This window comes from Haliotis rufescens, unplaced genomic scaffold (genome assembly GCF_023055435.1).
Source record: "Haliotis rufescens isolate VD_foot unplaced genomic scaffold, xgHalRufe1.0.p SCAF_31, whole genome shotgun sequence".
In the NCBI taxonomy this organism is placed as follows: Eukaryota; Metazoa; Mollusca; class Gastropoda; order Lepetellida; family Haliotidae; genus Haliotis; species Haliotis rufescens.
In genome coordinates, this window is record NW_025964013.1 from 533,157 (window position 1) to 560,120 (window position 26,964).

A 26,964-nucleotide genomic window follows, 5' to 3' on the forward strand; every position below is an offset into this window, starting at 1 on the left:
ACACGATGTCCATAGATGTGTGTACTGGTCATGTGTTTACCACACCGTTACACGATGTCCATAGATGTTTGTACTGGTCATGTGTTTACCACACCGTTACACGATGTCCATAGATGTGTGTACTGGTCATGTGTTTACCACACCGTTACCCGATGTCCATAGATGTGTGTACTGGTCATGTGTTTACCACACCGTTACACGATGTCCATAGATGTGTGTACTGTCCATGTGTTTACCACACCGTTACACGATGTCCATAGATGTGTGTACTGGTCATGTGTTTTCACCGTTACACGATGTCCATAGATGTGTGTACTGTCCATGTGTTTTCACCGTTACACGATGTCCATAGATGTGTGTACTGTCCATGTGTTTACCACACCGTTACCCGATGTCCATAGATGTGTGAACTGTCCATGTGTTTACCACACCGTTACACGATGTCCATAGATGTGTGAACTGTCCATGTGTTTACCACACCGTTACACGATGACCATAGATGTGTGTACTGTCCATGTGTTTTCACCCTTACACGATGTCCATAGATGTGTGTACTGTCCATGTGTTTTCACCGTTACACGATGACCATAGATGTGTGTACTGTCCATGTGTTTACCACACCGTTGCACGATGTCCATAGATGTGTGAACTGTCCATGTGTTTACCACACCGTTACACGATGACCATAGATGTGTGAACTGTCCATGTGTTTACCACACTGTTACACGATGTCCATAGATGTGTGAACTGTCCATGTGTTTACCATACCGTTGCACGATGTCCATAGATGTGTGAACTGTCCATGTGTTTACCACACCGTTACACGATGACCATAGATGTGTGTACTGTCCATGTGTTTTCACCGTTACACGATGTCCATAGATGTGTGTACTGTCCATGTGTTTACTACACCGTTACACGATGACCATAGATGTGTGTACTGTCCATGTGTTTTCACCGTTACACGATGTCCATAGATGTGTGTACTGGTCATGTGTTTACCACACCATTACACGAAGTCCATAGATGTGTGTACTGTCCATGTGTTTACCACACCGTTGCACGATGTCCTTAGATGTGTGTACTGTCCATGTGTTTACCACACCGTTACACGATGTCCATAGATGTGTGTACTGTCCATGTGTTTACCACACCGTTACACGATGTCCGTAGTTGTGTGTACTGTCCATGTGTTTACCGCACCGTTACACGATGCCCATAGATGTGTGTACTGTCCATGTGTTTAACACACCGTTACACGATGTGCATAGATGTGTGTACTGTTCATGTGTTTACCACACCGTTGCACGAAGTCCATAGATGTGTGTACTGTCAATGTGTTTACCACACCGTTGCACGATGTCCTTAGATGTGTGTACTGTCCATGTGTTTACCACACCGTTACACGAAGTCCATAGATGTGTGTACTGTCCATGTGTTTACCACACCGTTACACAATGTCCTTAGATGTGTGTACTGTTCATGTGTTTACCACACCGTTGCACGATGTCCATAGATGTGTGTACTGTCCATGTGTTTACCACACCGTTACACAATGTCCATAGATGTGTGTACTGTCCATGTGTTTACCACACCGTTACACGATGTCCATAGATGTGTGTACTGTCCATGTGTTTACCACACCGTTTAACGATGTCCATAGATGTGTGTACTGTCCATGTGTTTACCACACCGTTACACGAAGTCCATAGATGTGTGTACTGTCCATGTGTTTACCACACCGTTACACGATGTCCATAGATGTGTGTACTGTCCATGTGTTTACCACACCGTTGCACGATGACCATAGATGTGTGTACTGTCCATGTGTTTACCACACCGTTGCACGATGTCCATAGATGTGTGTACTGTCCATGTGTTTACCACACCGTTGCACGATGACCATAGATGTGTGTACTGTCCATGTGTTTACCACACCGTTGCACGATGACCATAGATGTGTGTACTGTCCATGTGTTTAACACACCGTTACACGATGTCCATAGATGTGTGTACTGTCCATGTGTTTACCACACCGTTGCACGATGTCAATAGATGTGTGTACTGTCCATGTGTTTACCACACCGTTGCACGATGACCATAGATGTGTGTACTGTCCATGTGTTTACCACACCGTTGCACGATGACCATAGATGTGTGTACTGTCCATGTGTTTAACACACCGTTACACGATGTCCATAGATGTGTGTACTGTCCATGTGTTTACCACACCGTTGCACGATGTCCATAGATGTGTGTACTGTCCATGTGTTTTACCACACCGTTGCACGATGACCATAGATGTGTGTACTGTCCATGTGTTTACCACACCGTTGCACGATGTCCATAGATGTGTGTACTGTCCATGTGTTTACCGCACCGTTACACGATGACCATAGATGTGTGAACTGTCCATGTGTTTACCGCACCGTTACAGGATGACCATAGATGTGTGTACTGTCCATGTGTTTACCACACCGTTACACGATGTCCATAGATGTGTGTACTGTCCATGTGTTTACCACACCGTTACACGATGCCCATAGATGTGTGTACTGTCCATGTGTTTAACACACCGTTACACGATGTCCATAGATGTGTGTACTGTTCGTGTATTTACCACACCGTTACACGATGTCCATATATGTGTGTACTGTCCATGTGTTTTCACTGTTACACGATGTCCATGGATGTGTGTACTGTCCATGTGTTTACCACACTCGTTACACAGTGTCCATAGGTGTTAGTATAAGCCGAAACGTTACATTCATTGTAATACAAAGTAGTTTATCAAAAGAACTACCTCCGTTGTATAGTACATGTATGTTGTGCACTGTTTACATACCCGTCAGTTTGTACAGACTACGCGTTGAATGAAGCGACGATGTGTTTCTGTATCTTAACATTGTAGCACTTGAGATTTCATTGCAGGCTTCCTTGTAGAGGGTTCCTCTACTTACCACTGTGTTGTTATACGGGTGGTATTATATACCACTGTGTTGTTATAATGGTTTAATTTTCTACCACTGCGTTGTAATAAGGGCTTCACTATTTACCACTAGGTTGTAATAAGGGTTTCATTAAACACCACTGTGTTGTAATAAGGGTTTCATCATATACCATTACGCTGTAAGAAGGGTTTCATTATATACCACTACGTTGTAATAGGGGTTTCATTATATACCACTGTGTTGTAATAAGTGTTTAATTATATACCACTGTGTTGTAATAAGGGTTTCATTATATACCACCGTGTTATAATAAGGGTTTCATCATATACCACTGTGTTGTAATAAGCGTTTCACTATATACCACTGTGTTGTAATAAGGGTTTCATTTGATACCAATACGTTGTAGTAAAGGTTTCATTATATACCACTGCTGTAATAAGGGTATTATATACCACTACGTTGTAGTTAAGGTTTCATTATATCCCATTGTGTTGTAATAGGGGTTTCACTATATACCACTGTGTTATAATAAGGGTTTCATTATGTACCATTGTGTTGTATTAAGAGTTTCATTATATACCGTTGTGTTGTAAAAAGGGTTTCATTATATACCACTGTGTTGTAATAATGGTTTCATCATATACCATTACGTTGTAATAAGGGTTTCATTATATACCACTACTTTGTAATAGGGGTTTCATTATATACCACTGTTTTGTAATAAGTTTTTCATTATATACCACTATGTTGTAATAACGGTTTCATTATATACCACTGTGTTGTAATAATGGTTTCATCATATACCATTACGTTGTAATAAGGGTTTCATTATATACCATTACTTTGTAATAAGGGTTTCATTATGTACCACTGTGTTGTAATAAGTGTTTTTTTTAATATATACCACTGTGTATCTTAACATTGTAGCACTTGAGATTTCATTGCAGGCTTCCTTGTAGAGGGTTCCTCTACTTACCACTGTGTTGTAATAAGGGTTTCATTATATACCACTGTTGTAATAAGTGTTGCATTATATACCACGGTGTGGTTATCAGGGTTTCATTATATAACATTATGTTGAAAACAGGGTTTCATATATACCGCTGTGTTGTAAAAAGGGTTTCACTATATACCACTGTGATATAATAAAGGTTTCATTATATCCCATTGTGTTGTAATAAGGGTTTCATTATATACTACCATAACGTTGTTATAAGTGTTTCATTTTATACCACTGTGTTATAAAAAGGGTTTCATTATATCCCATTGTGTTGTTATAGGGGTTTCACTATATACCACTGTGTTATAATAAGGGTTTCATTATATCCCATTGTGTTGTAAAAGGGGTTTCATTATGTACCATTGTGTTGTAATAGGGGTTTCACTATGTACCACTGTGTTATAATAAGGGTTTCATTATATCCCATTGTGTTGTAATAAGGGTTTCATTATATACCATTGTGTTGTAATAAGGGTTTCATTATATACCATTGTATTGTAAAAATGGTTTCATTATATACCACTACGTTGTAATAAGGGTTTCATTATATACCACTACGTTGTAGTAAGGGTTTCATTACACACCACTGTAATGTAATAAGGGTTTCATAATATACGACTGTGTTGTTATAAGGGTTTCATTATACACCACTGTGTTGTTATAAGGGTTTCATAATATACCACTGTGGTGTAAAAAGGGTTTCATAATATACCACTTCATTGTAATGAAAGGGTGGATGACGACGGAACATCGTTATCACATCACAGAACACCTAGTGGCGTCACTACATCTGTTAGTGACACGTGCCTGTGTAGGGGTCTGAATCATCTATGGACATTTGGCAGCGATTTCTCAATATTATGGAAATGGTTTTGTCGCTTTTATGTAAATCACCATAATGTTGAGTGGTATCCATTCAAGACGAAAGGAAAGTGAATTAAGGATGAAATAGTTCGGATTGGAGACAGAATACACCTCAGTTCATGGTCGACGTAATGCTTGAAAAACAACAGATGCCACATGATATGACTAAACATTTCATATACTGAACATGTTCATGAGTCAAACGGATGAAATGAGATACCAGTATTTAAGTAACTTATTCTAATTCAACTATCCCTTTCAACACATTCCTCTACGCATCGTGTCAGCGGGAATGGATTGTGTGATCGATAATATAGGGCAAATGACTACAATCCTGTAATGAAAATCGCTCAGGCCATTATCTGCCGCTTTGAGAAATTATCATATTACAAAAGTGGGTGGAGGTAGTGTAGGCGCGTGAAGTACCATATAGTGTATGCGGGTACGTGAAGTAACACACAGTGTATGCAGGTTCGTGAAGTAACACACAGTGTATGCATGTGCGTGAAGTACAACAAAGTGTATGCAGGTGCGTGAAGTACCACATAGTGTATGCAGGTGCGTGAAGTACAACAAAGTGTATGCAGGTGCGTGAAGTACCACACAGTGTATGTAGGTGCGTGAAGTACCACACAGTGTATGCAGGTGCGTGAAGTACCACACAGTGTATGCAGGTGCGTGAAGTAACACACAGTGTATGTAGGTGCGTGAAGTACCACACAGTGTATGCAGGTGCGTGAAGTAACACACAGTGTATGCAGGTGCGTGAAGTAACACACAGTGTATGCAGGTGCGTGAAGTACCACACAGTGTATGTAGGTGCGTGAAGTAACACACAGTGTATGCAGGTGCGTGAATTACCACACAGTGTATGCAGGTGCGTGAAGTAACACACAGTGTATGGAGGTGCGTGAAGTACCACACAGTGTATGCAGGTGCGTGAAGTAACACACAGTGTATGCAGGTGCGTGAAGTAACACACAGTGTATGTAGGTGCGTGAAGTAACACACAGTGTATGCAGGTGCGTGAAGTACCACACAGTGTATGCAGGTGCGTGAAGTACCACATAGTGTATACAGGTGCGTGAAGTACCACACAGTGTATGCAGGTGCGTGAAGTACCACACAGTGTATGCAGGTGCGTGAAGTACCACACAGTGTATGTAGGTGCGTGAAGTACCACACAGTGTATGCAGGTGCGTGAAGTAACACACAGTGTATGCAGGTGCGTGAAGTACCACACAGTGTATGCAGGTGCGTGAAGTACCACACAGTGTATGCAGGTGCGTGAAGTACCACACAGTGTATGTAGGTGCGTGAAGTACCACACAGTGTATGCAGGTGCGTGAAGTAACACACGGTGTATGCAGGTGCGTGAAGTAACACACAGTGTATGCAGGTGCGTGAAGTAACACACAGTGTATGCAGGTGCGTGAAGTACCACACAGTGTATGTAGGTGCGTGAAGTAACACACAGTGTATGCAGGTGCGTGAAGTACCACACAGTGTATGCAGGTGCGTGAAGTAACACACAGTGTATGCAGGTGCGTGAAGTACCACACAGTGTATGTAGGTGCGTGAAGTAACACACAGTGTATGCAGGTGCGTGAAGTAACACACAGTGTATGTAGGTGCGTGAACGAACTTTTTAAAGGTTGGGTGATGTTCAGAATTAATATATATGTAAAGGTCAGTATTCATGTTCAGTTGAATATTATAACAAGCCCATAGTTTTTATTCTATGACTTTTCTCGAGTTCAACCCTCACCCAAAAACACCTTTTTAAAAGTGTCTGACTTGTACAAACCTGAAACCCACTCACGTTTGGAACTACATGTATTCTTAAAAGAGGGATATGTCCTTATTCCTTGAGGAATATGTAACTTCGGAACTAACCATAACAATATTGCAAGTGTTGTTTCTATCGATTCCTCTAGATCACAATTACTATCATGCAATGGTCTTTCCTGATTCTCCTTCAGACTCAGCTCTGTACAACTAAGCCTCCTATTCAACAGAATGTAGGTGAATGTATTTAATCCAGTTGACTGTAGCTCATGAGTCTATTGTATGTTTTCCTTTCTTAGGAAAGTGTCATCTCCCATGTAGTTTTTCATTCCTGATGATTCTTGCTTCACCCATTGTAGAAAATATATATTGTGTTGGAAAAACGATGATTATTTTTCAATATCTGAGAAATGTCTGCTGAAGATATTGGTATACTGAAGAAGAACATATTGAGTACTTCAAATAAACTACAACGTCATGCATTTCAAGAACTAATGTTCCGAAAAGTTTAAATCTAACAGTGAGGATATTTGCATAATGTAGTCGTTGAAGCTTGGGTCCCAGGCAGTGTATCGTTTAGTAATTCATGACTGTGAGTTTAAATTATTTCATGGTCTAACTATAAGCCTTATCAATTTCTCAGTTACTAATTAGTAATCTAATATGATCTTTGTCTTGATATTAGTGATGGGAAACTTCCTCTCCCAGAAGATGTCTGATTGGTAACCAGGTTGTTAAAAAAAGGTTGTGTCTAATCCTTGTCCGATAAGTAAGTATGTTTGTATCCTAAACATGTTTAGAATCGTTTAGAATGAAAACGTTTAGATTTGTTTAGCAAAGCAGAACGATACAATATTTCTAGAATACTAAGGAATGACCCCATGACCTATAATACACAGTTTTCATAAACATGCTGGACGCTGAGATCCTGGCATGTGTCATAGACGTGTACCGTGTTTAATTTATCTATACAAAATCTGTGTTCCTGTTTTTTACCTAACACTGTTATACAGAGTATAATTGTTGTAATATCTTACTGACACTCCCTCAAGAATTATTATACATAGAAAAACTGTGTCTGTGACGCAACATGGCAAAAAAGGTTAATGATACTTTTATGTCATGAGAAACTTTGTCTCGACTATGCACTATTTCCTTTCCTCTGGACATAGAAATACAGTTCATTTGTTGTTACTTTTAATACACCACCGTCTAGTCATACCAACAGCAGCAACATTAATTTTTTATGAGTGAAGAGTGTACAAGACCCTAATACAGTTTTGAGCATACTTCATACCATTATGGATATAGAGTAACATGTAATATCTGCGTCTCATGTCTGATTACATTTGGATTGAAAACTCGATATAGAGCACATAATCAATATGACATCCATTTCGCTATGTTGGTATACAAAATGAGTTTATCAATTTTAGCAGAAATGTGTTGTGAACACAACATGTCTACATAGACTCAACATTCTTGAAGTATATCTTCGTCATACTTGTCACTTTGCTGTTTCCGTTGTAGTCTCTTTGCTCGGCGGCTCAGGTCATATTGAACTGTGCGCGTTTTTGCCAAATTGATCCACTGTCTTCATGAGGTCACGCATGCAGCGCGTGCACTAGTTCATGAGTGGAATGAGCAAGTCATTGTCATGAAGACTGACTTATATAACTGTTAATGTATTTTAATTATTCATCCTGATTAAAATTTCCACCAGTTATACTTACAAAGAACAGGGAGGGGAACAGTCACATACAAACTTCATACCGCAATAATCATTCAAATGGACAGCACGTGTTTTTGTGCAAAACAAAAAAACTGGAGACACTTAAGACAGTGTATAGCTTCGAAAACTGTTTATAAATACATACATGGCTGGCATATAGGACTCATTCTTATGAGATGTACAAACATTGCGGAAAATGGGTCCAATACTGAAAGAGGGGGTCGACAATTATTGACAATGTTAAGCCCAATAGTCCATTAAGGAGTCAATGAGGTTCAAGCCCTTGACTTGTGATTGAGAACGTCGAGGGCAGGCAAGAGACAACTAGATTAAAGTTGTAACGAAACCTATCTTTCAAACAAGTGCGTTATGGCAATCGAGTTTAGAAAATCACCAGCTGTGATGAGCGCAGCGTGCGTTCGATGAAGGAAACAGTCTCTACTTGCCCACATCTTTTTCTGCTGAATGAACACATTGACCAATGTTCAGTGATGTAACTAATTAAGATACTGAATCTACATGTTCGGGCTACTCTCCATGGGGTGTGACGGGCGGGTAGCCTAGTGGTTAAAGTGTACGCTCGACACGCCGAAGACCCGGGTTCGATACGCGACATTGGTACAATGTGCGAAGCCCATTTCTGGTGTCACCAGTAAAGGGCTTTCATATGAAATGAACGCCCAAAGTTAGTTCATATCGGGAAGCATACGCAAATCCGGTCATCATATGCATTTCGCTCAGTATTTGCGTTTTTTCAAATGTGTAAAACCCGACTTTTGGTCCAGTGATCATTTACACACGACGTTCCACCAACATGCTCCATTTTATTCCTTTGGTTTTATTTAGAAATTATAACACATCTCTGATTTCAGATCCCATTTAACGATACTCTAATGAACTGATTCTATACATTGCCACACAAAGGAGCCACCACCGTGTAATCCTGAGTGGATTATGCCATTATAGAATCATACACCATCAACATGACAACCAACACTAATGTCCATCTGTGCCTGTCGGCCAAGTCATTTGGACTTATCAACTTTTGAATTGGAAATGCTTCTTCACTGACGGATAACCCACAAACTGTCTGGATTTGCATTAGGCTCTGTATATCAATATTGACTCTTTCACTTACCACTGATTACGGTATTTGTTCCCGATGACACATTGTACACCACATTTGTAGTGCATCAGCGCTATCTATTACGGAAATGTGATTTTGTGCAGTCTGAAGAAAAGTATGGTTGGGGGTCATTAGATTAGTAGCAGGCATTGGAATGCTGTAGGATCTGGATCTCTAGCTCCTCGGGCTCCACGACTGATGATGTGAAGTATCCATGCCTTTAGTCCCCTGCTTCAACAATCCGTCCACGACAAGACGCCAATTTTCTCTTAGGTAGAGTGAGCTAATCACGGTAATAGGGGCACGGCGTGGCCAGGTTTTCTCATCAAAAGAGATGGTATACCACAAGGGCGTGATCTTCCTGATCTCACTGTAGACTCCAGCTCCCCGCTTTGTTGACCAGCGTTACACGGATTATTTTTATGATGCTCTGGAGGAGTTTCCTATGTTTTTGTACTCCTTCAAAGGCGAAATCAACTGGTGGTTCAGCTCCTCAGGGAACATCTTTCATGTCATCAGATGCCTCATTCGCTTCAATTGACACTCACCTACTTTTACTTTTTACGGGCGTCGTTTTGTCCTCGAATTGAAATATGCTATCTCTTCAGCCGTTTTTTGTCTATTTGTTACTTTTGGTTTATTTAAGTTATTTCATCAGAAATTGGGTTACACGTTAACGAAGGTTTGTTTGAGATATCAGTTACTGCTAGGGAGCATGTTCGGAAATCGGTAATGAAGAGGTTTCACGAGAGATATTAGATTTCCTTTAAAACAAGGCCGTGCATAGCGTCATGTCCATGTTGTTAGTGTTATCGACAGCATCAAATAGCGAATTACATTGCTTTTTAAAACGATTTTATTCAAAATAGATCGTGAACGTGCATCATTACATTAATTCACTTGACGGTGATGAGGAGAGTAACCACCTTTGAACTAAGCGACCTTTGTAAAAACTATTTAAACAACAACCTTCTACATTCTGCTTTTTGACTTCTCCTGCTGCAATCATTTCATAACAGGGTTAACTGATGATGTTTGCACATCTGATACCCCGACCCATCCCATAACGCCACACCCAGCCCGACAACCCCACACCCACCACACACGACCCTACGCCCACCCAAAACCCCTTCCCCCACCCCGGCAACCCGGTGTTATAACAGACTGAGACACAACAACCAAGGACATATGACCACAACAAAGGATGGAAACACGTGAATGGTTTCAATCATGAGATAACCTACTTCTAGCAGTGTACAACTACAGTGATCCGCCATGGGCTGTGCTAATCTCAACACGCCAGTGGCAGGTTGGTTCCACAGACAGAAACACACGACATCAGGACATTACGACAGAAAGATCAAAAGATAGGCAGTCTCATTTCCTCTTCTATCATTCTCAATATGAGATAAGCCGAGAGTTATCATCTGTCGCGTCCGCAACATGTAAACAAGGCATTTAAACCGTACCAAGGTAATTAGGCCTGGACGGTCCGGCATCCGTCTCAACGAGGTCATAGTTGGGGTCGTGCGGAGTTGCCCGGTAGCAATGATGTAACAGGCCAATATAGGAAGTGAACTTCTCCACACCGGTCTGCTGAGTTCGATATCCGAAAACAAGGAAACTTTAGCATCCGCTCTTGCGTCAGATGTGGGTTCCACTTAAAAGGCCAAGCCAACCTGAATATTATTGAAGTAGGCTTTGTTCACAAAGCCAGGGGAATTGGAAAATGGGGCACCCTGGAAAGTATACGTACTTATTCATTTAGTTTGGGTTCCGTTGCAGAACGACTTTAATACAGCCCGAGACCATAGATCGCGATATGGTCTCTGATAAAGCTAAGTGGGCGAGTATCGGTATATGGTCTCTGATAAATCTTAGTGTGCGAGTATCGGTATATGGTTTCTGATAAAGCAAAGTCGGCGAGTATCGGTATATGGTCTCTGATAAAGCAAAGTAGGCGAGTATCGTTATATGGTCTCTGATAAAGCAAAGTCGTCGAGTATTGGTATATGGTCTGTGATAATGCTAAGTGGGCGAGTATCGGTATATGTATGGTCTCTGATAAAGCTAAGTGGGCGAGTATCAATATATGGTCTCTGATAAAGCAAAGTCGTCGAGTATTGGTATATGGTCTGTGATAATGCTAAGTGAGCGAGTATCGGTATATGTATTGTCTCTGATAAATCTAAATCGGAGAGTATCGGTATATGGTCTCTGATAAAGCTAAGTGGGCGAGTATCAATATATGGTCTCTGATAAATCTAAGTGGGAGAGTATCGGTATATGGTCTCTGATAAAGCTAAGTGGGTGAGTATCGGTATATGGTCTCTGATAAAGCTAAGTTGGCGAGTATCGGTATATGGTCTCTGATAAGGCTAAGTGTGCGAGTGTCGGTATATGGCCTCTGATAAAGCTGAGAGAGCGAGTATCGGTATATGGTCTCTGATAAATCTAAGTGGGCGTATATCGGTATATGGTCTCTGATAAAGCCAAGTGGGCGAGTATTGGTATATAGTCCCTGATAAAGCAAAGTCGGCGAGTATCGGTATATGGTTTGTGATAAAACTATGTGATTGAGTATCGGTATATGGTCTCTGATGAAGCTAAGTGGGCGTATATCGGTATATGGTCTGTGATAAAGCAAAGTAGGCGAGTATCGTTTATGGTCTCTGAAAAAACTTAGTGGGGAAGTATCGGTATATTGACTCTGATAAAGGTAAATGGGCGAGTATCGGTATATAGTCTCTGATAATGCTAAGTGGGCGAATATCGGTATATTGTCACTGAAAATGCTTAGCTGGCGAGTATCGGTATACGGTCTGTGATGAAGCTAAGTTGGCGAATATTGCTGTATGGCCTCTGATAAAGCTAAGTGAGCGAGTATCGGTTTTTGTTCTCTGAAAAGCTTAGTGGGCGAATATCGGTATATGGTCGCCGATAAAGCTAAGCGGGTGAGTTCTGTTTTCACGACACAAATTCTAGTTACATTCCAGGCTGGTTCATGCAATACAGGAAGAGTTAGTGTGAGCAACAGTCCACGCCACAGGGAAGCCCAAAGTCCAATAGGAGCCTCAGTATGGTACTAAGAGCCGATTCTGCAAAAGCTTGGGCTACGTCTATGCACAGTGGTCCTTTTACCAATAGTCTGTAATGGCCTCTGTAGCACGAGGTGCGGGTGATTGCTCTTGATGGCCATTATATCTACAGTTGTTCCTCTTACATCAGATTAGCTATCTTCCCTTTCGGATAATCTTACTTGAACTATCATACTTATGGCATCTCTAGAAGTCTCTATAAAAGTGCACATCGGGGGTGAATTGCATTATAATTAGCAAAGGCACGTTCATCAATTGGAAGACAATATCGTGTCGTTATCCTCGACAGACCTAATGACAAAGCTGAATATCCCATTTTCAGTGCACAATCTATCACGGTGGCCTGCTGTGTCGCAGGAATCACACATCACAGAAGCACATGATCGCCTCCATCACGCTATGGCCATTACATCAACACTGTCCTGCCTGTGTTTAACACTTCAATAATGGGAGCATACTTGTTCAGCATGTCAATTTTTTTTCTCAAACGTCAGCATGTACATACTTTGTATCAGCAAAACAGTTAAATCTGATTAAATTTATATGTCATTTTGACTTGTTTAAAGTTATCCAAAGCCATAAAACCAGGTATAGGTTGTGTGCAAGGAGCGCGAAATGGACTGGAGGTGTACAGGGACTGCGCCATCAGAGTGATGTCACAGTAGCACGCCCATTGATCGACTCCACGGTAGTGACATTTCCATGTACATTCTAACACCTTTCTCTATGTAAATAGTTGTAATGAGTATCCTCTGAAAGGTCGTACGATAACACTCATCCCCGTTGGGGAAGAATGGGGGTAAGAATAATGAATTAAATAAATAATGAATTTATATCAAGCGCCCGCATCCCACCACATGCATGTGGGTGTTTTGTGGTGTTTTCCTGGGGAATCAGAGAGAATATAAATACGTGTGTACAGTTAGCGCCATGTTACACTACTGCCACACATTAGGAGGCCCTCTTTACTGAAACTAATCCCTATTATCCCCATCATTGTTATATTTAAGTCATATGATATATACTACACAATTAATGTGCGATTAATATCAGCGAAATGTTGCATATGTCACAAATAATGACTCATTATATGAGCATTATATGTTTACCTGTAATGGGAACAAAAACTGCACTACTTACCAGATTACACTAAATCACTTTGAGAAACTATTACTTGATCACATGGAGAAACTATTACCTGATCACATGGAGAAACTATTACTTGATCACATGGAGAAACTCTTACCAAATTCCAATGTGAAACTCTTACTAGATTTTAATGAGAAACTCTTACTAACATACAATGAGAAACTTTTATTAGATTCCAATGTAAAACTCTTTCTAGATTCCAATTAGAAACTCTTACCAGATTACAATAAGAAAATCTTACAAGATTACAATCTTACTGTATTATGCAAGGCCAACGTATACATAGAGCAAGCTTGTTCCTGGACGCAAACTGATCAAATGTAGCTGGGGATAGGAGATGTTTCCGTACACGTGACCAGGTCGATAGATTGTTGTCATGGTCAAGTACAAATATATAACTCACATGAGTGAAAAGCATTTGTAAGTGTAATCCAAGGTGAATATATTACCAACTGTTTATGCTATGTTTAACTACATGACCAAGGAATATCAGATCGGGTTCAAAAACTTCAAAGCTTCATGGCAACATATTAAAGCTGACGTTGTGTACACGTTAGAGCCTAACGTAAACATGTAATTTTGGGTAAAGTTCAAAACGCAAGTATAGAGAGGAACAGTCTGGTCTATTATTCAAATCTACACATAAGAAAACATAACGACTCACACACGTTTTGCTAATTTGTTAAACCATGTTCATACTTTGGGCCAAAACGGGTCCTAAACAGACCTTGACCCTGGTGGTGCTACACCTTCTGGTACTTTCATCCAATATCGCTACAATGCTGTAGAATGCTGACATAGTATACATCAGGATGTGTTACTTAGAGAGGCCCCCAACAAATGCTATTCAAATCCATAACATATTCCTCTGCAGGGTCTTCTGAGATTTGGCGGGTATCCCCAGGTTATCAAAGGTTACAATATTAAACAACCTCTGTGCACACAAGGGTGTACAAATTAAAATACACGTCTTATGTTTTACAGCTTTAATACGTAATACGACGCCCCTATGGCTCGACATCCTGCTCTCTACATGTGTAACTTAATAAACGCTCTTGTGCCACCACCGATGGTTCTTTGAGATTAAAGAGAGATTGATTGACAGATATACGAGTACAGATACCTCTGAGGCTTTGACGTTGTAATCAGAACGGTCGTAACGTGTTTTTGATAACTGTAACATGACGAACTTCTCCCGCGGAATCCATATGCAGAACAGGTGTCAGCATTCTGACGTTTGATGATTTGAACGAGATCACGTGGCCACAGTGGCGACTGAATATTTGACTGTCGGACACATACACTCTTCAAAAAAAGAAACGCACAAGTAGAATTTTAGTAAATTTATTGTACCTAAAAATGTCGATATATTTAATTTAATATCATCGATACAACATTTTTGAGCTCGATATTCACATCATGTCGTTGTACAAAAGGCATTGAAAACTGTTCATTGTCATGTCACATAAGGCCCAAGGCTGCGCTAAACTCAGTATCTCGAGTGACCTCCCTGGGCAGCAATCACGGCTCTGCATCTCCTCGACACTGACTGGATAAATGTTCGAATTATGTCCTGCGGAATTGTGTGCCAGTTTGCTTGTAACGCGTTGGCCAGTGTCTGCGGCGTGTTCTGACGTTGACGTATTCACGTCGATCGAGTTCCTCCCAGAAGTTTTCGATTGGGTTGGGATCTGGAGAGCTCGACGGCCAGAGCAAAACGTTGGTGTTGGCATTGTGAAGGTAGTCTACCATGACACGAGCTGTCTGCGGTGGAGCGTTGTCCTGTTGAAACAGCTCCCTCTGGCGGGCAATGATTGGAACAAGGTCAGGTTGAAGAATTTGATTCATGTAGCGATAGCTGTTAAATTTCCCTAAACCACAACCAAGTCAGATATGGTGGTGTAGGATGCCCCCCCCCCCCCCCCCCCCCCCCCTCCCCCCCCTACACACACACACCATGACACTACCGCCACCGAAAATGTCGAATTCATGTACACAATGTGGGACGACGACGACGATGAACACGTCTTCCATGTCAACGGGGAAAAAAAAATAGTGATTCATCGCTAAACCACACCCGTCTCCAGTTTCTCAAATTCCAAGGCTGTAAGGTATGGCATCAACGCAAGCGTAGCTGTCGATGGATCTGTTGCAAAACATAGACGATAAATGGGCTCCTGGGTTGGACTCCAGCCTCGCAAAGATGGTTCCTTGTAGTCTGGCCCGATATCCTCCTCAAACAAGGGATGCGTCCCGCAGTCTCCGTAGCTGATGCATTGCGATGACGTAGGTGGAACAGTTGAATGTAGCGATCCTGTGCAGGGGTGGTTACCCTTGGTCGGCCGGTTCTCCAACGGTCTGCAGTGGATTTGAACTGTGTGTATCGGTCACAAATGGTGCTGTGGTGAAGTGACGTGCAACAGAAGACTGCGATTCCCCTCTTTGGATACGTCCTATGCGCTGAGTCTCGGCATTTTCGAACTTGAAATATGTTCACAATCGAATGACAAGTTATTGGCTTATGCTTGCCTTTTTATAGCCACTACCACGAGTTACGAATACCATAACTTGCACGTGCATTTTGTTTTACTGTTTTCCTCCATGACATTATTTTGTGAAAACAATGCCGTTTAAGACATTGCAAATCGACAATGGCTATCATTTGACCCACCGTTTGTCGAATATCAGGCCACCAAAATTCTCCATTAACATATATCCAATTTATATACCAGATTTTTTTTTGAACAGTGTATATTATTCGGAAGAGCATTGTGTGGTCTCCATAACACACTATATGTCTAGCTCAACTTCAACATTTACAAACGACGTTTTGTGGAAAATGAAGGCAAATGTCATATGAAGTGTACACTGAACACAGTAGGTGTAAGCGCTGGGCTTCCTCATGGCTGATATAGTTCTGGCATTTAGAAGATAAACCATTTCATCATAGCAAGAGCAGACTTCCCCACGTTTAACAACTGCACTTCCATTCTTGCTAATCTTTTTCTTCTTGCGGTGAGAAATATGAGAAGCGGTCGGGTAGCCTAGTGGTTAAAGCGTTCGCTCGTCACGCCGAAGACCCGGGTTCGATTCCCGACATAGGTACAATGTGTGAAGCCTATTTATGGTGTCCCCCGCCGTGATATTGCTGGAATATTGCTAAAAACGGTGTAGAATGAAACTTACTCACTCACTCTTGCATATGAATCAGAATTTCTGCCCTGATTGCCAAAATCAAAACCAAGAAGTTGTCTCGATGATCTGATATTGTTCAAGAATGGTCGAATAGCCAATTCCCTTCCAGTCTACCCACCTGAAATACAAATGAAATGGACCAGTTAAACGGCCTCATCTGTTTAATATTTAAATTATGCATAACATAACATATGCATGAGTGTATGACAAGCGCATAATCGCCAGCACACAAATTCAGCGATCTAACCCACTCAGCCACCTGGGCTTCCAAGCGGGATTCAACTAAAAAAGTACGAGAATCTGTACTTTACCAAGAAAGTGTTATCCCAAATATAACATTTGTTACATGTACCACTTTCTAAATGGCATTAAGTGGTCATATTTACACATGATTATGATAAAGTCGGGGATCGTATAATGGAATTTGTATTGCGAAACAAAAACGTCAATAAATCTGAAACACGGGAACGTGGGACGAAGACGGCAAAGTAAAACGAGAATTATGAAATATATTTTAACATTCTGCGTTAATGCAAAATATGATTTCGAACAGGGTGCCTTTTCGAAACGAAACAAATGCTAACATCGGAAACAATTTACTATTTCAGTCTGCATCATCCGGGTTGAGTTGAAGCTCTGGGACTTAAAAAGGATGTGATTCTCGTTCCGATCACCATTCACTTGGCTTCGGTAACCTCTGTTTGATGATTTGTATATGTTCACCATTTGTTTAACCATAACAGGAAATGAATGTGTACTCTTATTGTAATGGAACAGAATAGGTCGCATTTTCTACATGTGGAAATGTGGAATGGCTGTGTTGAATTCATTCTGAAGCAATTAATAAGCATCCTCGGATACCACGTAGCACTTTCCAAAGGTCATTTGAACAGACGAGCAACCATAGAACGGTGTTTTCACCCATTCACTGGGCCATGGGTGCCCTTCATGTTGTAGATGTGTGCGCACGGTAATCCGCCGCAGGACCATCATACATAGATTAACCCCATCAGCTGCATACTTACCCCAGACAACATTCACAAACACGCCAGGCATTGACATAGGAATAGGAGACGGATTAGACCAGCATTAAAGGTGTTAAAAACACAGTAACCTGCCTGCTAAGTGAATTAAATATAAATTTAGTTTATAAGTTAACAATGTTGGCATCTCAGTATAGGTTGAAAGGATGAGGTTTTACTTGAAACGAAGTAACAGAGGAGAAACACTGACGCATTGTGAGTTAAGACTAAGACATGATTTGAGTACACGACCACGAAATACACCAGCTGGCATGTCCTATAATATGCTAACATTTGTGAAAAGTATCTATTTAAAAAAATGAAGTGATCATGAGAACACAGTAGTTTTTACGCTCACTCGGGCGCGAACAATAAAAGAACCATGTGTGGAAGAGAAGAGGAAGAAACAAAGAAGAAGACTATCATGTCCAAGAACACCATCAACACAAGCTATCTAGCAACGTGATGAGTCTGTTTTGAATACCATCAACACAAGCTATCTAGCAACGTCATGAGTCTGTTTTGAATACCATCAACACAAGCTATCTAGCAACGCCATGAGTCTGATTTGAATTGCATCAACACAAGCTATCTAGCAACGTCATGAGTCTGTTTTGAATACCATCAACACAAGCTATCTAGCAACGCCATGAGTCTGATTTGAATACCACCAACACAGGCTATCTAGCAACGCCATGAGTCTGATTTGAATACCATCAACACAAGCTATCTAGCAACGCAATGTGTCTGATTTGAATACCATCAACACAAGCTATCTAGCAAAGTGATGAGTCTGTTTTGAATACCATCAACACAAGCTATCTAGCAACGTCATGAGTCTGTTTTGAATACCATCAACACAAGCTATCTAGCAACGCCATGAGTCTGATTTGAATACCATCAACACAAGCTATCCAGCAACGTGATGAGTCTGTTTTGAAAACCATCAACACAAGCTATCTAGCAACGCCATGAGTCTGATTTGAATACCATCAACACAAGCTATCCAGCAACGTGATGAGTCTGTTTTGAAAACCATCAACACAAGCTATCTAGCAACGTCATGATTCTGATTTGAATACCATCAACACAAGCTATCTAGTAACGTGATGAGTCTGTTTTGAATACCATCAACACATGCTATCTAGCAACGACATGAGTCTGAGTTGAATACCATCAACACAAGCTATCTAGCAACACCATGAGTCTGATTTGAATACCATCAACACAAGCTATCTAGCAACGTGATGAGTCTGTTTTGAAAACCATAAACACAAGCTATCTAGCAACGCCATGAGTCTGATTTGAATACCATCAACACAAGCTATCCAGCAACGTGATGAGTCTGTTTTGAAAACCATCAACACAAGCTATCTAGCAACGTCATGATTCTGATTTGAATACCATCAACACAAGCTATCTAGTAACGTGATGAGTCTGTTTTGAATACCATCAACACATGCTATCTAGCAACGACATGAGTCTGAGTTGAATACCATCAACACAAGCTATCTAGCAACGACATGAGTCTGAGTTGAATACCATCAACACAAGCTATCTAGCAACGACATGAGTCTGAGTTGAATACCATCAACACAAGCTATCTAGTAACGTGATGAGTCTGTTTTGAATACCATCAACACAAGCTATCTAGTAACTTAATCAGTTTAAGTTATTTTCTTAGGCCTACGGTTGTCATAAACTATTACTAGGAATCATTTTTAGCAAACCACTGGGATCCCAATCTGCAGTGTGCTGCATCACCTACCATTTGTTCATTTTGTTAACATTATACCGTTTGACATCAATGCACATCGATGGTCTCTTTTGAAACGGCGCATATCCCCAAGAACAACACCCGCTGATGTTATGTTATTTGTCCCCAGACAACGACCCATTCATAAATCCTACACCCAACACAACCACAACACAACCAGTTCAGCAGCGGTTTCAGTAACACACTCAACATTTCAATCAGTTCTCAAAATGACTACGATGTCATTAGCGAGCGGATGCAGGAGAGCATAACGGACGGTGAAATATTTATGATCAATTCGCGTAATCCTCTTAGGAACAGGCATCTTTGCATTAGGGATTACACGTGTATGCATGTTTTCTGGACTGTTTCAGTGTTTATTGCAGGTTTATGACAGTAAACAGAGTGATTGTGTCTATTATCCCTCATAAAGAAATACATTAATATAATGGGCGAGTGGGGAGCTCTCCCCCGTGTGCACTAACGGCCTCTCATTGCCTGTTACGTACGAGCTACACACCACAATGCTCTAAACATGCTTCTCCTCGAATGGATTCGGAAATGAGGTAAAATTCCGTCTGTATTATCTGCAATGTACCAAATTATAAAGTCGATGATGTTTTGTTACTGATGTTGCATGTTCAGCTTTAGCAACGTCATCACCACCATTGCTGATGCGACACCTTTTCGCATTCGGTACGTGTAACCCTCTTCAACGTGATCTGTGTATCTGTGACCCACGAAATGATTCACACAACACTTACATGTTCTACAGTTGCCATTTTTTTTATCAATAACGCCATTTATTGTGAGACGGAGATTAGTAGACCGTTTGGCATTCACACCCAATACACCTAACATATTATTATTGACATGAAAATAAAAGCGTATTTGGTCATCTTATATATTGTGTAACCATAGGAGATTATTTAACTCACCGAAACCAAAAGTCCGGTTGGCCAAAGACAATGTGTTTTTGTCTTTCGTCCGTCGTCATGTATAAACATATATTCTCTAAGCCCTGCATCACCCGCCAACGGATGAAGCATGAACTGTTACCAGGACAACATGACATGCTTTCCCTTTTTTCATCCCTTATCTTCAGTCATCCATTCATATATTTTTCCCCGCTGTTTTGCCGTCTCCGCTCAAAAGGATCTGTTTCGTCGGTTAATCGAGTCTGGTTAGTATCTGGGCTTGCGTTTGCTGTTGACATGGATATGGATACACAGTATAAAACCAAGATTTGTTCAAGAGGCTTCGATCCGAATTAAAAACTGACGCCGCGGTCGCCATTTCCAAATAAATGTGTAATGGATAGAAAATCGACATTTATGTTCCGTTTTTAGCGAAACGTGATTTGTTACAAGATGTTTGAATTTCACGTTTTCAATAGGGCCTCCAGGGCAGACATATTGGAAAAAGACACATTTAAATTACTCAGCTAGTTTTGTTCACACTGTAATTCTATTTGTTGTAATTTGGTAGTAGGACCCAACACATCTCGTTCTTTTCTTATGATATCCCGACACGTGACTTTCATACTCAGACAAGGTGGCAAACACAAGTTCATTTTTCTCTGAAATTGATAAAAAGAAAATTGATGCGTATTTTGTTGAGTTTAGATTAAAAGGTATTGCAACTTGCTTTATAGTTTCAACTAGTCGTTATTTTCTATGGAGAGCATATTAATGTTGGATATCAATGCTGATGGCAATTTTTATTAAGTGGCTGACATTCTGAATTGTTGACGACATATCCAGGTGAGCTTCAGCGCCGTGATACTGTTTGTATATATTTCCTGAAGCAATGTTGAATGTCAGAAGCATTCACCTTTGATGTCGTTTTATCTTACGATAGCATGTTCTTTCTTTATGTCGGGCACGCAGTCTGAAATATCAATAGACACCACACGCCATTAAGTAGCTAAAACGTTCCACTCCAGTCGGAAAGCCTGCCATCATCTCAGTTGAAGTAGCTCCAACCTTGTAAAGGTGACACGCGATATCCATACGCTAGTTGGTGATGTTGGGATGGTACTTCCGGTTTGCGATACATCTTCAGCCTCCACTGAGCGGCTGGAGTACCTTGTGTCTGTCAGTAACTACTAATCGTGCAAAATAGGTGGTGATTCACTCCCCATCTTCACTGACAGCCTGATGATCGCTTGAATGAAGAACGCCAGGATGTTCTTGAACAATAGGCTCAGACATTAACACTTACCGTTTTCACTTCAGTACTCGCTGGACATACGCCGAGGGCCTGCGTTAGTTGTTTATGTTACACTCGAATAATGGCCGGGGTTGTAAGGAGACGAGATGCATTTGTCAGTTGACAAGAGATGCGTGCTAGATACAGCAGGGCCCTAAGTGGTGCCTTCCATTTTCGTATAGGTGTTAAGTACATTATAAACAGAGTTATGTTTTCAAAAGGATATGATGTTTACCATTTGATTAATGACGGTATTTGTGTCCCGTCGGGGTAAAGCCTACACAACAGCTTTGAACGCATCGCTGTAGGTTTGGGCTGCATCTGCGCATGCGGCATGATGAACTACCAGCGCCGTATGTGGCTAGTGTACACGAACACTACAGTGTGTCGATACTGAGGCGTACCTATCGCCATTGTCCGACAAATAGCTACTTACTGCACGGCACATCTTTCACCGCAAGTCACCAAGTATTAAGAATTCCCAATCACTTTGTTTACCGGAGTACAAACCTTCACACAGATAAACTCTATTCTGTACATCGAAGAATGTAGACACAATGTATTTTTGCACGCGTGACTTCATGTTTACAGACAACCGGTTGCTTCAAGCTGCATCGCGAAATGAAAAAGTTCCTGAAAACGAAAGATGACATGGGTGAATGTACGTTGATATTGCTCCACATCAATTTTTTTTTTATGTTTTAGTTTAAACAAACAAATTTAGATAATATCGTCATTAGATGAGGAATGTCTGTCAAGAACTACCCTTCTTTAGAAGTCCGTCACTGTGCCTCGCAGTACAATGGTACTTCAAGCATAGCACGTGAATATGGTCGACACGATAAAGACTCCCGAAGTTGTCAATGAACCTGTGGCGATAAGGCGTCAGTCATCATTGATCAAATGGCCGATCATTCAGAGGTGATTATAAAGATGCAAAAGTAAATTACTGGCTCATCTCTCCACTTTGTTCACTGGGATTGACGATAGTCGATCGCGGCCTGCAGTCAAACACTCGGACATTTTCCAGTATGCAAAAAACAAGAGTTGAAGAGTAACGTATCTAACTGATCAGAACCAGCCACTCCGTGTGTATCCATGTCAGGGAATGCCCAGGGTTTTCCCCAGTATTGTGGAAGTAGTCCGTCAGTGTTTACGTTATTTCAAAAATTCAATCTCATGCAAAACTTATGAACGTCATAATGCGTCATCCATACGCTTGTGAACATCAGTGTCGCTGTCAGGTGACCAACCTGTCGTCTTTACCATGAGTCGTATATCTCACATCAACTGTACATCTCACACCAACCGTATATCTCACATCCATCGTATATCTCACATCCACCGTATATCTCACATCCACCGTATATCTCACACCAGCCGTATATCTTACATCCACCGTATATCTCACATCCACCGTATATCTCACACCAACCTTACATCTCACATCCACTGTATATCTCACATCCACTGTATATCTCACACCAACCTTACATCTCACATCCACTGTATATCTCACATCCACTGTATATCTCACACCAACCTTACATCTCACATCCACCGTATATCTCACACCAACCTTACATCTCACATCCACTGTATATCGCACATCCACCGTATATCTCACATCCACCGTATATCTCACACCAACCGTATATCCTACATCCACTGTATATCTCACATTAACCGTATATCTCACATCCACTGTATATCGCACATCCACTGTATATCTCACATTAACCGTATATCTCACATCCACTGTATATCGCACATCCACTGTATATCTCACATCCACTGTATATCTCACATCCACCGTATATCTCACATCCACCGTATATCTCACACCAACCGTATATCCTACATCCACTGTATATCTCACATTAACCGTATATCTCACATCCACCGTATATCTCACATCCACCGTATATCTCACATCCACTGTATATCTCACACCAACCTTACATCTCACATCCACCGTATATCTCACACCAACCTTACATCTCACATCCACTGTATATCTCACATCCACCGTATATCTCACATCCACCGTATATCTCACACCAACCGTATATCCTACATCCACTGTATATCTCACATTAACCGTATATCTCACATCCACTGTATATCGCACATCCACTGTATATCTCACATTAACCGTATATCTCACATCCACTGTATATCGCACATCCACTGTATATCTCACATCCACTGTATATCTCACATCCACCGTATATCTCACATCCACCGTATATCTCACACCAACCGTATATCCTACATCCACTGTATATCTCACATTAACCGTATATCTCACATCCACTGTATATCGCACATCCACTGTATATCTCACATCCACTGTATATCTTACATCCACTGTATATCTCACATCCACTGTATATCTCACACCAACTGTATATCTCACATCCACTGTATATCTCACATCCACCGTATATCTCACATCCACCGTATATCTCACACCAGCCGTATATCTTACATCCACTGTATATCTCACATCCACCGTATATCTCACATCCACCGTATATCTCACACCAACCGTATATCCTACATCCACTGTATATCTCACATCCACCGTATATCTCACATCCACCGTATATCTCACATCCACCGTATATCTCACACCAACCGTACATCTCACATCCACCGTATATCTCACATCCACCGTATATCTTACATCCACCGTATATCTCACATCAACCGTATATCTCACATCCACCGTATATCTTACATCCACCGTATATCTCACATCAACCGTATATCTCACATCCAACGTATATCTTACATCCACCGTATATCTCACACCAACCGTACATCTCACATCCACCGTATATCTCACATCCACCGTATATCTTACATCCACCGTATATCTCACATCAACTGTATATCTCACATCCAACGTATATCTTACATCCACCGTATATCTCACACCAACCTTACATCTCACATCCACTGTATATCTCACATCCACCGTATATCTCACATCCACCGTATATCTCACACCAACCGTATATCCTACATCCACTGTATATCTCACATTAACCGTATATCTCACATCCACTGTATATCGCACATCCACTGTATATCTCACATCCACTGTATATCTCACATCCACTGTATATCTCACATCAACCGTATATCTCACATCCACCGTATATCTCACACCAACTGTATATCCTACATCCACTGTATATCTCACATTAAACGTATATCTCACATCCACTGTATATCGCACATCCACTGTATATCTCACATCCACTGTATATCTCACATCCACTGTATATCTCACATCAACCGTATATCTCACATCCACCGTATATCTCACATCCACTGTATATCGCACATCCACTGTATATCTCACATCCACTGTATATCTCACATCCACTGTATATCTCACATCAACCGTTTATCTCACATCCACCGTATATGTCACATCAACCGTATAACTCATATCCACTGTATATCTCACATCAACCGTTTATCTCACATCCACTGTATATCTCACATCCACTGTATATCTCACATCCACTGTATATCTCACATCAACTGTATATCCTACATCCACCGTATATCTCACATCCACTGTATATCTGACGCCAACCGTATATCTCACATCCACTGTATATCTCACACCAACCGTATATCTCACATCAACTGTATATCTCACACCAACCGTATATCTCAAATCCACTGTATATCTCACGCCAACCGTATATATCACATCCTATGTATATCTGACGCCAACCGTATATCGCACATCCACTGTATATCTCACACCAACCGTATATCTCACATCCACTGTATATCTCACACCAACCGTATATCTCACATCCACTGTATATCTTACATCCACTGTATATCTCACATCCACTGTATATCTCACATCCACTGTATATCTCACATCCACTGTATATCTCACACCAACTGTATATCTCACATCCACTTTATATCTCACGCCAACCGTATATCTCACATCCACCGTATATCTCACACCAACCGTATATCTCACATCCACTGTATATCTTACATCCACTGTATATCTCACATCCACTGTATATCTCACGCCAACCGTATATCTCACATCCACTGTATATCTCACGCCAACCGTATATCTCACGCCAACCGTATATCGTGTCAACTTCACATTAAAGTAGGGCGGCTCAGGGACAATAAGAACCCCGATGGTTTGAAACTCAACTTGATACCAGAGACCATATACCGACAATACACACTTCAGTCACATGGTGCCAATACACCATTGAGTCACATCGTGACAAAGTACACTTCAGTCACATCGTGACAATATACACTTCAGTCACATCGTGACAATATACATTTCAGTTACATCGTGACAATATACACTTCAGTCACATTGTGACAATATACACTTCAGTCACATCGTGGCAATAATGTACGGTAGGGATCCCCTACATGTTTCGCACACCTGTGACAATGGCCTCAGTGTCCTTGCCTCGGTCAAACTGATGTCAATAACACTTTGTTTACCGCACATGGTGTCCATGCTCTCGGGAGTGTCACGTAACACACATTGACGTAACGTTGTTCCGAGTGTGTTCGATCGTACACCGGTAAACATCAGAATGTTTTTCTAGTGTAATGGCACGTGAACTTCTTTTCTACATTGTTTACATGTATCTGCTCGGGCAGGTTAGCGCCACAGCAAGAGTTAATGGGCCTGCAAGTCCGCCACTGTGTTCACAACAGCCCCAACATCCGCCCCCTTACTGTCGGCTTGTCTCTCGCACACATGGATCTCTTTATTGAAAGGTAACTACATGACTTCGGGTCACAAGTTCAACACTTCACACCAACTGGATCTGACATCTAGTCGAGGTGTAAAAACACCTACATGGCCTGATGGGTTTATTTACTTTGGCCTCTTATCAAGGTTGCTTCTGTTGAAAACACAAATAACTTCACTACAGAGTTACTTTGGGAAACAGTTGTACTGCTACTTCATAACGTTATCGTTGTACTGGGGAGTTGTATTAGTAAATCTTCTATCATAACAGGGTTATGGCCAAACATTCTCCCAGAAC